The 15,114-nt window shown below is 39.1% G+C and overlaps 1 protein-coding gene across 3 annotated transcripts in view; it reads right to left on the reverse strand.

Annotated features, from left to right (window-relative positions):
- LOC112043821 (LIM domain only protein 7) overlaps positions 1-3,940 on the reverse strand; it is a 204,459-nt gene extending 200,519 nt beyond the window's left edge. For all 3 annotated transcript variants that reach the window (XM_052888509.1, XM_052888508.1, XM_052888506.1), the window contains exon 1: positions 3,742-3,940. The gene's annotated coding sequence lies outside the window, so the exon portion shown is untranslated. The remainder of the gene's footprint in view (positions 1-3,741) is intronic.
- Positions 3,941-15,114: the final 11,174 nt, after the last annotated feature.

Consider the following 15,114-nt stretch of genomic DNA (forward strand, 5'->3'; position numbering starts at 1 on the left):
ACGTTGGGGTCCCAAAGTGCTGGAATGCCGACCCCGCACTAGTAAGCGCAGTGTTGGTCGACCCCCCACCAGGTGGACTGACGACATCAATGTCGCAGGTATTCGCTGGATGCAGGTGGCTCAGGATCGTGATGTTTGTAAGTGCCTACAAAAGTCCTGATGATGATGATGATGATTAATTAGTTTGACGTTTATTCCTTTAGTGACATCAAGTTTTAACGGCCCCCGGGGCGCAGTGGTATGCGCGGTAGATTTACGGAGGTCTTGGGTTCGATCCCCGGCTGGGCCGATTGACGGGAGGCTTCGGTCGTGGCTAGTTACCTACCGGCAAAGACGTACCGCAGAGCGATTTAGCGTTCTAGTACGATGTCGTATAAAACCAAAAAGGATTCATCCTCCTCCCAACAATTTATCTTTATTCTTTGATTGCATCATCACTTAACATCAGGTGAGATTGTAGTCAAGGGCTAACTTGAATAAAAAAAATAAAAGAAACAATCTCGCCCAAGGGTAATCTCTTTTTTCCCAAGGAGATGATAATGTGTTCAGCGAAAACGGAAACGGAAACACTAACTGCTTTTTTTACCTCATGCAAATGAACACGTGTGTGTGTGTATTTTTTTTTCATTATTTACAAGTTAGCCCGTGACTACAATCTCACCTGTTGGTAAGTGATGATGTAGTCTAAGATGGAAGCGGGCTAACTTGTTAGAAGGATGATGAAAATCCACACACCTTTTCGGTTTCTACACGACATCGTACCGGAACGCTAAATCGCTTGGCGGTACGTCTTTGTCGGTAGGGTGGTAAATAGCCACAGCCGAAGCCTCCCACCAGCCAGACCTGGACTAATTAAGAAAATCTCAATCGGATCAGCCGGGAATCGAACCCAGGACCTCCGATTTGTAAATCCACCGCCCATACCACTGCGCTACGGAGGACGTCAAAGAAATAAAAAATAAAAATGAAGTTTATTTTCTTGAATGTTTGAGCCCAGTATGAGCCGTGATTGTCCAGTGGACAAGACCTCTGCCTCCGATGCCGGTGGGTGTAGGTTCGAATCCAATCCGGGCACAACTTTTCAGTTGTGTGCACTTTAAGAAATTAAATATTACGTGTCTCCAACGGTGAAGGAAAACAAACACAAACAAAACCTGCATACCTGAGAATTTTTTTAATTATCTGCGTGTGTGAAGTCTGCCAATCCGCATTGGGCCAGCGTGGTGGACTAACCCCTCTCATTCTGAGAAGAGACTCGTGCTCACGAGTTAGCCAAATATGAGTTGTTATTGAAGAACACTGATAATAACCAGGACGGCTTAACGTGCTCTTTCTTCGAAGCACGGGGGTGAAACACTAGTAGTAAATTTAAAATTATAATAGGTATTAGTTTTACACATAGCTCATCTTGATGGGAAAGGTTGCTGGTAGAAGGCAGGAGGAAGAAGTCTTGGCTGAGAAACATCCGAGAGTGGACCAGGAATTATTTCACCTCGCGAAGGATAGAGACGAGTTCAAGAAACTGACTGCCAACCTTCGCTAGTCGGAAAGGCATCCTAAGAAGAAGTTTTACACAAAAAGTGAAAAAAAATGGCCTCAGAAAATTATGTTTTTCAAGATATCACGTTATTAAAGCAAAGAGGCGATTTTCATGACGTACATTTGTCGGGTCAGCTAGTTTACCTATAAACAATGCTGAAGTCTGCAAAGGCAGCCTTACAACAGCGTCTATATTAAGACGGCTTCAGATACCTACGTAGAACACGTAGTACATATACCGTAAGTAGTTACAGAGTTAGTTAACTACGTGACTCTATTATAATGAACTCAAGTAACGTGACATTGTCGGTGTATGTCCAACTAATTTAGATGAAACGTATGTTCTGTCATGTAAATCATTCCAATGAGATGGATCTTTTTTTTTCAATCACCTCATGCCAAGCATGTCATGCCACATGGAAAGCAATGTTGAGATCCAGGTTGGATCGTATTTGGATTGAAGGTAGCAGACGCTGGGCAATTCAAATAAAGGGCATTCCAGCACTTCAAATAAGAAAGGTTGAAGCGATACGTATATTGGGGGTCGCTTGGTGGGCTAGCATGCGTGTTCATCATTATCAACCCATATTCGGCTCACTGCTGAGCTCGAGTCTCCTCTCATAATGAGAGGGGTTAGGCCAATAGGCCCGCACGCTGGCCCAATGCGGATTGGCAGACTTTTTATTTCTATTTTATTTCTAAAAATGCACATAACTTAAAAGTTGGAGGTGCCCCGGACCGGATTCGAACCTACGCCCTCCGAATGGAAGGCAGATGTCATAATATCCATTGAGCTATCACGGATCTCAGTAACATAATTAAGTGGTACGAATTGAGTTATGAAAATGGTCGATGACATCCAACTTCGCCGGAAAAATCCTGCTTTAAGCCCTAAGGGTACCTATGAAATGTCGAAACATTATGAAATAGCTTAGGATTTAAGATCTTGTGGTAAGGCCCAAAGTCTAATCTAGGCTCTTAGCCGTAGCTATAAAACTGTACAGGCAAGCGTCATTTAAATACTTATTGATAGGTACTTTGTACCCACATAAAACGGATTTATTTCAAAAACAGAACACCACATTCATTAAAGTAAGTTAATACAATCATTAGGCCAATCTGTGTAACACATCTCTAAGAAAATTATGTCTAAACTCAATAAAATTATTATTGCATGTTTCGTTCGGAAAACCGGCCTTTCGTAAACAGTTGATGTAAGCGGCCGGCACGTGAGAAACTGCAGGAAATAGCACGAAATATGTAGGTATTGAATGTGCTTGCGTAGGTATATGTTTGATTATAACGCCGGCCACACACGATCAAGTTTAGAGTCATGTCTATAGGTGAATGAGCAGTAAAAAAATGGACAAGTAGGATCATTTCAGGAATCGAATTGAGCAGTTTTGCCGAGCACCTTCTGAAATTTTAGCTACAAACATTTACCTATCCCTGTTTTTAAGATTTAATCAATCAATCTACATGATGTCATGCACATCGCGATCAACACACGATCAGTTTTATCGGATGTCAAGCCGTTAGCGCTACAGGCACGTGGGCATATTGGATCGTGGGTGGCTATCTTATGTACCTATAATAACTACCTATTAAGTGTAGTAAATACTAATTTTCTTGTAAATAATTCAAACTCGACGGTAGTTTGTTAAAATTATTCAAATGTGCGTTTTTAACAACTTAACGGGTCTAAATTCTAGCCTTTTAAGTTGTAAATAACAGAATGTCCAAATTCTCCTGCTGCCGTTTCACATGCAGTCGTTTTGGACGTTCTGACCGCCAAATGGAACGCATCCATTGTAGGGTTACTAGCTTTCCATAAATTGTTATTATTATCTATGATGTACTGCACATCCGAATTCGAATTTTAAAATTATACGTGCTGGGTAGAAAATAAATTGTGCGCTGCAAGCGATGTTTACGTGTTTACTACAAAAGTGTTACGTTTGCTTGCCTTGTCGGAACGTATAGGTCTGTACCTTTTTGATATTATCGAAATCACAATCGAAGCAGGTAGCGACCTAGTTCTAAGAGCATTTCACACAAAAATAACGCCGTGGCCAATCATTTGAAACGACAGGTTTTTTTTCCGCGAATACGCATAACACTAAGAAACCAGCGTAGCTCAGCTCAAACGAAACCATTCGTTCGAAAGTACAGTTAACATGGTTAAACTTTAGAAATACTTACGTTTTTACGGTCGTATACGTGTGTAGGAGATTATTCAGGTTGTTGGACACTGTTAGAGCACAGGTTTAAGTCACTGTTATAACAATTCGGCACAAGTTATCACGTTTTTTCACACAGTTCTGTAAATGCGGCGTTGGGTCGCAGCGACATACACACGCGCGAACAACGCAGCGGCTCGCGGCGGACTGACGAGTGACGCGGGGTCCGCGGGCGAGGGAGGGTGCCGCTGCCGTGACACCACGCGATCTTGAGATTTCCCACTCACTGCGTTCAGAAACTTCTACTTCTATCTCAACATTATCTATTTCTCCTTTAAAGTTTTTTCTAGTTTAAATATATTCAGCAGATTTGTAAATCTGCGTATTTGTATTTTTATTTATGAATACACAGGATATGCAGAATTGAATAGAAGAACAATTGCTATTATAGTTTTTGAAATTTTGTATTAACAAGATGCTGCAAATAAAGAGGGTAATTTTAAAATTCTGATCTGTGGCCCAGCCAGAACTAACTAGCTGGTGACAGTTAATGTTTGTGTTTGGTGGTTGAGATTCAAGGGCGGGATTGTGTTTTTGACGCCTGCCTTGCCTTCGGAAGATTTGTGGATGTTGGTAACTGGGATGTCCGTCACTCAGCTTAGAGTCCTCGAGTTTGCTGGCGCTCTGTGGTTCCTTGTTTCTAAGAGGTATTTGGCACGTAATGCCTGAGAGGAGGCTGTTCGGCGGACTTCTTTCATGAAAAGGACTCTTGGTACCACCGAAGATTTACTCACGACAAAAAAAGTTATAGGACCTACAGCAATAATATTGTACGTAGGTAAGGTAGGTAATTTTATAATAGAAACAAATAAGATAGGTAGGTACTATTGTAATAGGATAACAAAATAGTTTATTTACGTCATCACCATCATCATCATCATCATTATCAACCTATATTCGACTCACTGCTGAGCTCGAGTCTTCTCTCAGAATTAGAGGGGTTAGGCCAATAAAAACAATAATAAAATTGGGCAACGCTGGCCCAATGCGGATTGGCAGAATTCACACACGCAGAGAATTAAGGAAATTATCTGGTATGCAGGTTTCTTCACTATGTTTTCCTTCACCGTTTGAGACACGTGATATTCAATTTCTTAAAATGCACACAACTGCAAAGTCGAAGGTGCATGCCCCGGACCGGATTCGAACCCACACCCTCCGGAATCGTAGGCAGAGGTCATATCCACTGGGCTATCACGGCTTTTTCACGCGTTTATATGTATATACGTACCTACTTGTAAATCCGTAGACTCTAGACTTCTAGAGGTATAGTAGGTTGTTATGTAGGTATCTATACCTACCTACGTAATAAATAATTCAGACAAGTCGATTACCTTGCGAAGGGAGAGGCTAAAACTAAGTGATTTACTTAGTTATTAACTTAATTCATTTATGTACGACTACTTATCATATCTAACTTAATATTAATGCTAATAATTGTAATCCAAGAACTTTATAAATTAAATACCGATAGGTATAGTACCTACACAGCTAAAATTCACGGATTTCGAATACTCGTATCTATAGAATTAGTTTCAAAACCATCCGGAATAGATAATCATGAGCCTAGTTTTGAAACATCGCAATGACAAACTTACGTATATTTTGACTATCAGAAGTCGACGATGTCATTGGTCGTTCGTGTACAAATACCCGCAAATATCAGATTTTTCATACAAATATCTCCTCTCATCTCTTCTCCCTTTTAAAATTGTTTTTTTTGGACAAGTGTATCTTTGCCACCTGCACCCTGCTTCCTGCTCGTACTATTTCGACAGGGCCTTTTATATGTAAGTTTTTAAAAAAAAAATTACTGAAAGTTTACTAGAAGTATCAGTATTTTACAGCTAGACCGTAATCTTGAACCCAGAACCTCGTGATCAGGAGTCACAGAGGATAACCACAACACACTCTACAATGAAACAAAATTTAAATTTTTTTTCTAATTTGTATCTATCGCTCTCTGTCTATAGTGTCGTGTTAGACAGGGAGAGAAGAAGGTGAAGAGAATACAGAATAGCAATGCTGATCGACTAGCATACCCAATAAGTAAACCTGTTCAGACACTAAAAACACGCCCCCTTCCACACGCGCAGCAAGTAGCATGCTCATAAATCGCACGACTGTTGATTCTTAAGGCAGCTCGAAATAAGCATGCTCATTATTAGCAATGTTGCGATACACATAAATAAATAGCAACTGCTTAACAGTAGCATGTTTCGTGCTTGAAATGAGCATGGATAACAGTAGCATAAGTTAAAGGTTGAAAGTATATTTGCAGACATTCGGTTATTCCGCCCCACTTTCACCCTCCAAAACTTTCAAACGGCGGGATTTTCGTCAAAAATAGAAATCGCTTCATCTCCCTATTTGCGTCAGGCATTAATAAATAAAATAAAGAGAAATAGTCAATTTAGTCTACTTTTATAACACTGGTAATGCGGGCAAAACCACATACAAAAGTGCAGTATACTCCAGCTGAATAGAAATATCAGAAATGCGGTTAAGAAATAGGTGCCTAACAAATAGAGTATGCGGGTGTCAGTAAACAGAGCCGTAAATCACACTAGCCGGTGAGTAATAACCGCTAATGTGCACTCTGCGCATTGACAGACGGACAGGCGAGAGATGGATTCCTGGACAAAAATATCACATACAAGATTACATTGAGACGTCTTTATATAAAACACTGAACAGTTCCGAGCTAACTTAAACTTTTTTTAACTAACCTTACCTTATCAGCCGAAAGACGTCCACTGCTGGACATAGGCCTCTTGCATGGACCTCCAAGCACAACGGTCTCAAGCCGCTAACATCCCTGCAACCCGCTTGATGTCCTCGGTCCACCTAGTGGGGGGTCGACCAACACTGCACTTCCCGGTGCGAGGACGCCATTCCAGCACCTTGAGACGCCAACGTCCATCGGCTCTTCGAACTATTTGGCCTGCCCATTGTCACTTCAGCTTCGCGACTCGCTGAGCTATGTCAGTGATTTTGGTTTGTCTGCAGATCTCCTCATTTCTGATTCGATCACGCAGATAAACTCCAAGCATAGCTCGCTCCATCGCCCGCTGAGTGATTTTGAGCGTGCTTATAAGGCATAGTCAGCGACCAAGTCTCAGAGTTCTTTTGATGGACGTTCAGTCGTCCACTGCAGGACATAGGCATAGGCAAACATCACGTTTCTGAGCCGCCTGCATCCAGCGAATCCCTGGGACTCACCTGATGTTGTCAGACCACTGGCCTTTTTTATGCTTTATAAGTTAGCCCTTGACAACCATCTCACCTGATGGTAAGTGAGGATGCTTTTTGTTTTTATAATAATATTTTTTTAACGAAAATATAGTTAATGGTGACATAAATTTGTACAAACTAAGGAATTAACAGTAAAACGTACAAATAGCAGGAAATCGTAATATTGCTCTATGCGTCTATGGGAAGTCGTTAAAAAGGCGCTTCAATAAAAAAATCTACATCTTTTATGTATAAAACAGGTTTACAATATCTGTGTCAGTAATCTATACTATCTATACTCTATACTAATATTATAAAGAGGTAAAGTTTGTAAGTTTGTAAGTTTGTCACATTTTTTAAATGGGGTAATCTTCGGAACTACTGGTCCGATTTTAAAAATTCTTTCACCAGTAGAATGCTACATTATCGGGGAGTGCTATAGGTAGGTATTTTATATTGGTATCATATATATTAGCCGAGTTATCACAGTTTTTGTCATACAGGTCGGACTGAAAATCCTCTTATACAGACTTATTCGCATGCGCTGCCTTAACTATTGTGTAAAATTGAAATTAATATATGGAGACTTTATGTATCTTTAAAAGTTCTACAAAAAAGTCCGCGACACCATATATCTATCTTCTATATATTAGCTGATATATAGAAGAAAAAAGGCCTTTTGTGTTTTAAAAATTATTAATTTTATATACTTAGGTTTACGTCATTATTTATACAACTAAACTTTAATCCTTATTAAAATAAATTATTTAATAATCACAAGGGTATTATGGAGATAAGATTTGCCCTTTACAGTATGTTAATTACTTAAATAGTTTCGGAGATAATACAAAATTTCTAAAAGACGCAGAAATTCCGCTATATGACGCCCGGCGCTTTTATTTACATAGTTCCCGTTCCCGTGTGAATATGGGGATCAAACATAGCCTATGACACTCGCAAATAACGTAGCTTTCTATTAGTAAAACAATTTTCCAAATCGGTCCAGTAGATCCAGAGATTACCTCCTACAACCACACGAACTTTACCTCTTTATATTATTAGCATAGAAGTCTTTATTTCTCTTGGTCATACCACCACTCTCGAAGGACTGGACCGATTTTGCTAAGGGCAGGAGTAAGATTGAGAAGTTACAGGGTAGGGTAGGGTACGGGTAGGGAAACGTAGGGGTAGGGTAGGTTTAGAGCCGGGTTTGGGGTAGTGGTAGGGTAGGGGTAGAGGTAGGGTAGTGGTAGGGTAGAGGTACGGGTAGGATAGGGAAGTGGTAGGGTAGGGGTAGGATAGGCGTGAGATAGGGGTAGGAAAGGGATAAGGTACGGGGAGGGTAGGGGTAGGATAGGGTAGGGTGTAGGTAAGGTAGGGGTAGGGTTGGGGTAGGGTTGAGGTAGGGTAGGGGTAGGGGTAGGGTAGATGTAGGGGTTGGGTAGGGTAGGGTTGGGGTAGTGGTAGGGTAGGGGTAGGGGTAGGGTAGGGGTAGTAGTAAAGTTGACATCGAAATTTACGCAGACGAAGTCGCGGGCGTCCGCTAGTATTTATATATATTTACTATATCGGCGTATACAATTATTACACGACGCCCACGGTTTCAGCCTCGAAGTTCCTCTTCCCGTGAGACTCTGGGGGGATAAGAGGTAGTCTATAAAACTCACAAACAACGTGGCTTTCTAGTGGTAAAAGAATTTGCAAAATCAGTTCAGTAGATCCAGAGATTACCCCCTACAACATCACATACTTTACCTCTCTACCTTACTACCTTTATTAGTATAGAAGTACGTAGGTAATAGGTATATACGTAGGTAATAGGTATAGACTAGCAGACGCTAACCCGTGTAGCTCCCATCCCCGTGTGATGTCGGCGATAAAATACAGCCTATAATAGAATTATCGTGAGTTTCTATTGTTTAAATTATTTTCAAAGTCGTTTCAGTAGATTCAATTACTCTACACTACACTATTATATGTAGGTATATGACATTAGTAATGGATATAGAATGTGTATATAGTTCAGACACTGTTCTACATTAATGTATCACTAGAGGATGCTCGTTCTTCGTCCGCGTTAAATTCGGGTTTTACGGACCCTAGAACTTATAATTTTTGTTATTTTTTACTCAATGTGCATCCAAATATTCCAACATATAACAAGCAAATCTATAAACGAGATCATCATTCAAAGTGTGAAAAACGACAAACGAATGATACGTTCAAACAAATTAATGCACTAACACATGCATAGGCTAACACTGATGCGAGCTCAGAGAGAGAAGCTATATTATGCAACGCTGTCCTAGTGCTAAAGTACTGGACCAGGTGATCTTAATTCATAAGTATTTGATAGCTTTACGTACTATGGTTATCCTTAGTAATCGTATATGTGCGAAAGTAAGTTTGTCTGTTTTTGTTCGTTACGCTTTTTCACCGTAAATACTGAAGTAATCATAACTTTTTTGTTTACCGGTCTTGTTAACATAGAACTAACTCCTATATATATACCTTACCTTCCCAGCATAAGAATGGTTTGAAGTTGTTTTGTTTTGGTTGAAGTGAAGTTTTCTGTGATTGTACTCTATTGATTTATCAATGATTCTTTAAAGTCAGCTTAGGTATATATTTTTTTTAACATTTTATTTATCCCCTTTTAATGTAAGCCAAGAATCACTCTCCTGCCAAGAAAGGAGATAACTACAAAATACTACTATGTCTACTACTACTACTACGACTTCTACCTTTTATTAGAACTTTAAGTATTACTGAAATATTCACAGAAAAAAACATATACGAATGTATTTTATCACTCAGCTGACGTAAAACTTCTCTCTCCTGTTCCTTCTGTAAAATCCGAAACGTAACTGACTCTCTTTCTATATACATTAACCTAAATCTCCCTCTCGTCCAGTTGCCTCGCCCGATCACACTTTTCGTGACACTTATATCATATATTAACGCTTCACTATTACTATCACAATATAATATTATATGCACAGGCGAAAGTTTGTTTGTATATTTGTTCCCGCTTTGCGCTGCGGCTACTGAAGCGAATTGACTGAAATTTGGAATTGGAATAGGTTTTACTCTGGATTAACACATCATTAAATAATATCCGTTGTTCCCGCGGGATTTGTGAAAAACTGACTATCATAGTAGTATTAAAGAAAATGAATGTATTATTTCAAAAACATGAGTAAACCGTTATGGCACCTCTCAGGTATATCGCTCGATGAATAACGCCATACGAATGATAAGTGTAAATGAATGCGCCATAGGATGCCATTCGTCATCCGATAAGGCTGTACCTCTCTTCCCCCCGATGCCTAATCTGCATCCGCGAGATGGAGCACGGCTCGTTATAATGATCAGTATCATTTTGTGTGTAGTAACTGTTCATGCTGCCTCGGTGGTACAGTGACCTATGTGGCTTCTGATCGCGGGTTCGGGTTCCAGTCCTGGGTTGAATTATACTGAGATTTTTCTAAGAGAGCATGGGGAGGTTGGTGGTGTTACATTCCGATAAGCCGTCGATCTCTGTCGTTATCAACTGCTTATATTGATACAGTGATAGTAATCGTAAAAGAGTTTCGTCATCATCATCTTCATCCTTGCCTGAATACATAAAAAAATAGCTGTAAATAATTTTAGGAAGACATTATTTGATTTTTTAATGAAAAAGTTGTACTATAGCGTCAATGATTACATGAGTGAAAAATTAAAATTACCATAACATAACACCACTTGGAAATTAACCATAATAGTAACATTTATAATGACATTAAAATTAACATTAATTAATTCGAACTTTGTTTTATTTTTATTATTTGTAAAGGACAATGGTCTATTTCCAAACAAATTTTTGCTGACATTTTTTTTAAGCGTCTATGAATGAAAAAAATATAAAATGATAGATAATTATTTTCTTAACAATTTATTCTTATGGTTTAATATTATGTGAAGTCTGGAATTCGAGATATTTATGTTTGAAGTTTTAGAGATTATGTTTTGTAAACAACGAATAGAGACCTACTTTTTAAATTGAATTCTTAATTATTCCATGATTATGAAGCCGGGTATTTGGGTTCGATCGAAGAACATAAAAAGTAGGTTTGATCCCCATTTTCTCTTAGACATGGATAATATGTATACATACTTTATAAAAATGAACCTTCCTAATTAAATCTAAAAACCAACGTAGAATTTAATACAATAGTGTTCTAAGTCAGTAGTTTAGCAGGAGAATCGGTGTCCATAAACATAAGCGGTCGTTAAAAAAGAATGTAGGTACAGAAAATCATTTGATAAGTATCGGAAAAATGCAACAAGATTTACAAGACGCTTAAGTACGCAAACAACGAAATTACGACGCGATGTGACAACTGACTGACAGTTCACAGTTGAATTGTTAGTGCATGACTTGTCATAGGAACACGTAAAAGTATCGATACTTTATAGTATCGATTAATGATTATCGATCTCCTTTCGATACTGTTATTTTTGTAATCAATAAGTAATCTTTAGGAAATTACTTACTATTTTTACTTACGTTTTACCTTTATTAAAAATCATGTCGAACATACTTAAACAATAAATACCTTTGTAAACACTTGTTGTTCCTTTCCTTTGATTATTAAAATATATCATATGGCTTACCGTTGTTAATAATTGTTATTAACATGTTTGACTGTTACATTTTGGTTATTTTATTACTTAAATGTAAAATGCCGCCAAGTAAGGGTGAACTTTAGCAGTATTTTGTCATGATTAGAAATAAGTAATTTAAATTAAATAGGTGTACCTATCATCATAACAGCCGATGGACTTCCTCTGCAGGATATAGGCCTTTTGTAGGAACTTCCAAACATCACTTTTATTTTTTAACCGACTTCCAAAAAGGAGGAGGTTCTACGTTCGGCTGTATGTATGTTTTTTTTTTTTTTTTTTTTTTTTTTTTTTTTTTTTTTATGTATGTCCAGCGATAATTCCGTCAATTATAGACCGATTTTGAAAATTCTTTTTTTTTTTTGTAGGGTTTACTTCCAGGGTGGTCCCATTTTTTTCATGTCAGGATCTGATGATGGCATCCTGGAGAAATTGAGGGGAACTTTCGAAAGTTGTAGAGACGGCTAGTACGTTTGTTAGTGTTTCTATAAGGTATTTTAAACCACTACAACTTTATGAAGGTTTCGAGTTGGTCTGATGATGGAGCCGAAACACAGACGATGGAACTCGTCAAGGATTTACAGCAGTCACCTTTTGTTTGGGCTTGATTAATTTGTATTGATGAGTACTTTCCACCTATATGGGTTGTGACTATATTAAGGGTCTGATGATGAAGGCGAGGGACAGTGAAGAGAACTCTTCGACGGTTCACAGTAGCTACCTTGTGTTTGGACTTGATAAATTTGTATTATTGAGAACTTTCCACCTAGATGGATTGTGATTGTATTAAGGGTCTGATGATGAAGACGAGGGACAGTGAAGAGAACTCTTCGACGGTTCACAGTAGCTACCTTGTGTTTGGACTTGAAAAATTTGTATTGATGAGAACTTTCCACCTAGATGGATTGCGACTGTATTAAGGGTCTGGTGGTGAAGACGAAGCACAGTGAAGAGAACTCCTCGACGGCTCACAGTAGCTACCTTGTGTTTGGACTTGATAATTTTTTATTGATAAGAACTTTCCACTTAGATAGGTTGTGACTGTACACACGCAGCTAACACTAAAAATAAAAAAATAAAAATTTTAATAAAAAAAATTCAACCGACTTCCAACTCAAAAAATAACTTTAACTAAAAAGCAAAAAATAACATCCTACCTATGTGCTACCTTCTGATCAGTTTGAAGGCGGTGCCAAGCCAGTGTCGTGTTTTAATTAAAGCTGTTTCTGGAATAACCACAGAAATTTTGTAGTTTAAACGTATTTAATTAAAACATCACTGGCTTGGCACCGCCTTCAAACTGATCAGAAGGTAGCACATAGGTAGGATGTTATTTTTTGCTTTTTAGTTAAAGTTATTTTTTGAGTTGGAAGTCGGTTGAATTTTTTTTATTAAAATTTTTTTATTCCGTTAACCTGACTAACGAAGCTTTTGATTTCGCCAGACGGTTTGTCGTTGGGTTTGAGATTTTTCAAGCAGTAAATGCACCCAGACTCAGTTGAGCTTTTAAAATCAAGTGCAGTTTCATTGCTCTTTTTTTGAGACAGACTAAATGGAGCCCTTCGCTCATTACTGCGTTTGTACAAAACGTTAGAGCTCCAAAGTGCTTTATTACTTTGCCCATCAGATGTGTTCGCCTTGCAAATTATGTATTACATACCCGTATATCGCAGTGTAACAAAACTAGCAGATCCAGTTAAGATTCGCTTTAAATTATCAATTTGACAACATCACCCCATTGGGTAGTGTAGGTACGCAAGCAAGTAATAATGTTCAATCGGCGACAAACAGAATCTTATCTTACCTATAATACTAGCGAACCTGGTCAAGCTTCGTTTTGACTTGCCCCATTGGCTAGTTGAGAGTTACCCATCAACTATTCGCAAGATAGCTTTTTTTTCTTTACAAGTTAGCCCTGGACTACAATCTCACCTGGTGGCAAGTGGTGATGCGGGCTAATTTGTTAGGAGGAGGATCAAAATCCACACCCCTTTTGGTTTTACACGACATCGCACCGAAACGCTAAATCGCTTGGCGGTACGTCTTTGCCGGTAGGGTGGTAACTAGCCACAGCCAAAGCCTCCCACTAGCCAGACCTGGACCAATTAAAAAAATTCAATCAGTCCAGCTGGGGATCGAACCCAGGACCTCCGTCTTGTAAATCCACCGCGCATACCACTGCGCCACGGAGGCCGTCAATAGCTATCGGTGACAAACAGTTTTTACTCGCTTATATGTATATGAGACGGAACGTGAAAAGTGGAAAGAACGTGGACGAGGGAGCTAATTAAACACTTGAAAAGTTGGCATCAAAGGAATCATGGAGAGGTGGACCGATGGCTCACGCAGGGGTGTTTAACACGTACTTCTTCGCTTAGGCAAATTTCCCCGATATTTGCTACTTCTGTGGAAAAGAGGACACTCCGCGACATGCCATATTAGAATGCTCTGGCTGTGATGACCTGAGAGCGGCACAGGGAGCGGATGACCACGTAGACTCCGGTAGCCTGATTGCAGGCAGGCAGAAATACGCACAAATTCTCCGGAAAATAATGATAAGATGGGAAAAAAGAGAACAGGAAAAAGAAAAGGGAAATACTCTAGAGGCACTTAGCACGATGTAATGCTATGCAGTTCCGTGCTAACTCTAAAGATTAAAAAAAAATGTATATGAGACTAACGGACCCGCTCAAGCTTCACTTTAAGTTACCCCATTATACCACTTGCATTGAAAACTGATCAGTGTAATTAAGTGAAGAGTGGAAAGTCAACAAGCCGAAACAAAGAAAGAGGGAAATTAGAAATAGAATGTCAGCACGTAGAAATGCATAGCGGTTCTGTGCTGACCGGTAAGTACTTAACTACTGAACCAAAGAGGTAGGAAAGTAAGTAATAATGCCAACAGTCAGTTGAGTCAGTTATCATCGTGGGAGAACTGATCGACCTCACGACGTCCGCATAGCCGATGACTTGTTACGCGTTGCTCAACATAAAACTACAATTATTATTGCAACTATACTAGAGGCAATGACTCCTGGCATGTGACATTTAAAATACCATTAGGAACATAGCATTCAGAACAACAGAGCATAGGATTCAAAAACATAATGAATGATCCATTTGCCGCTTTATTATTCTATCGATCGCCCCGCGGTTTCACTCGCGTAGTTCTCGTTACAGTGGGTGGATGGGAATTAAAATATAACAATTGTTACTCGCCGATAATGTAGCTTTCTATAGGTAAACGAATTCTTAAAATCGGTTTAATGGCTCAGCCGTAAATGCCTAAACTGCAGTACCGAGACACCTATTTCTCGAAGCGTATCTTCGTATATTCATTTGTACACGTCCAATGTGTCCTGCAACGTGTTAATTCATACTAATATTTTAAATGAGACAGTAGCAGGCAGGTCATTTCCTCTCAGATGATTAA

Source organism: Bicyclus anynana, chromosome 22 (genome assembly GCF_947172395.1).
Source record: "Bicyclus anynana chromosome 22, ilBicAnyn1.1, whole genome shotgun sequence".
Taxonomy (NCBI): Eukaryota; Metazoa; Arthropoda; class Insecta; order Lepidoptera; family Nymphalidae; genus Bicyclus; species Bicyclus anynana.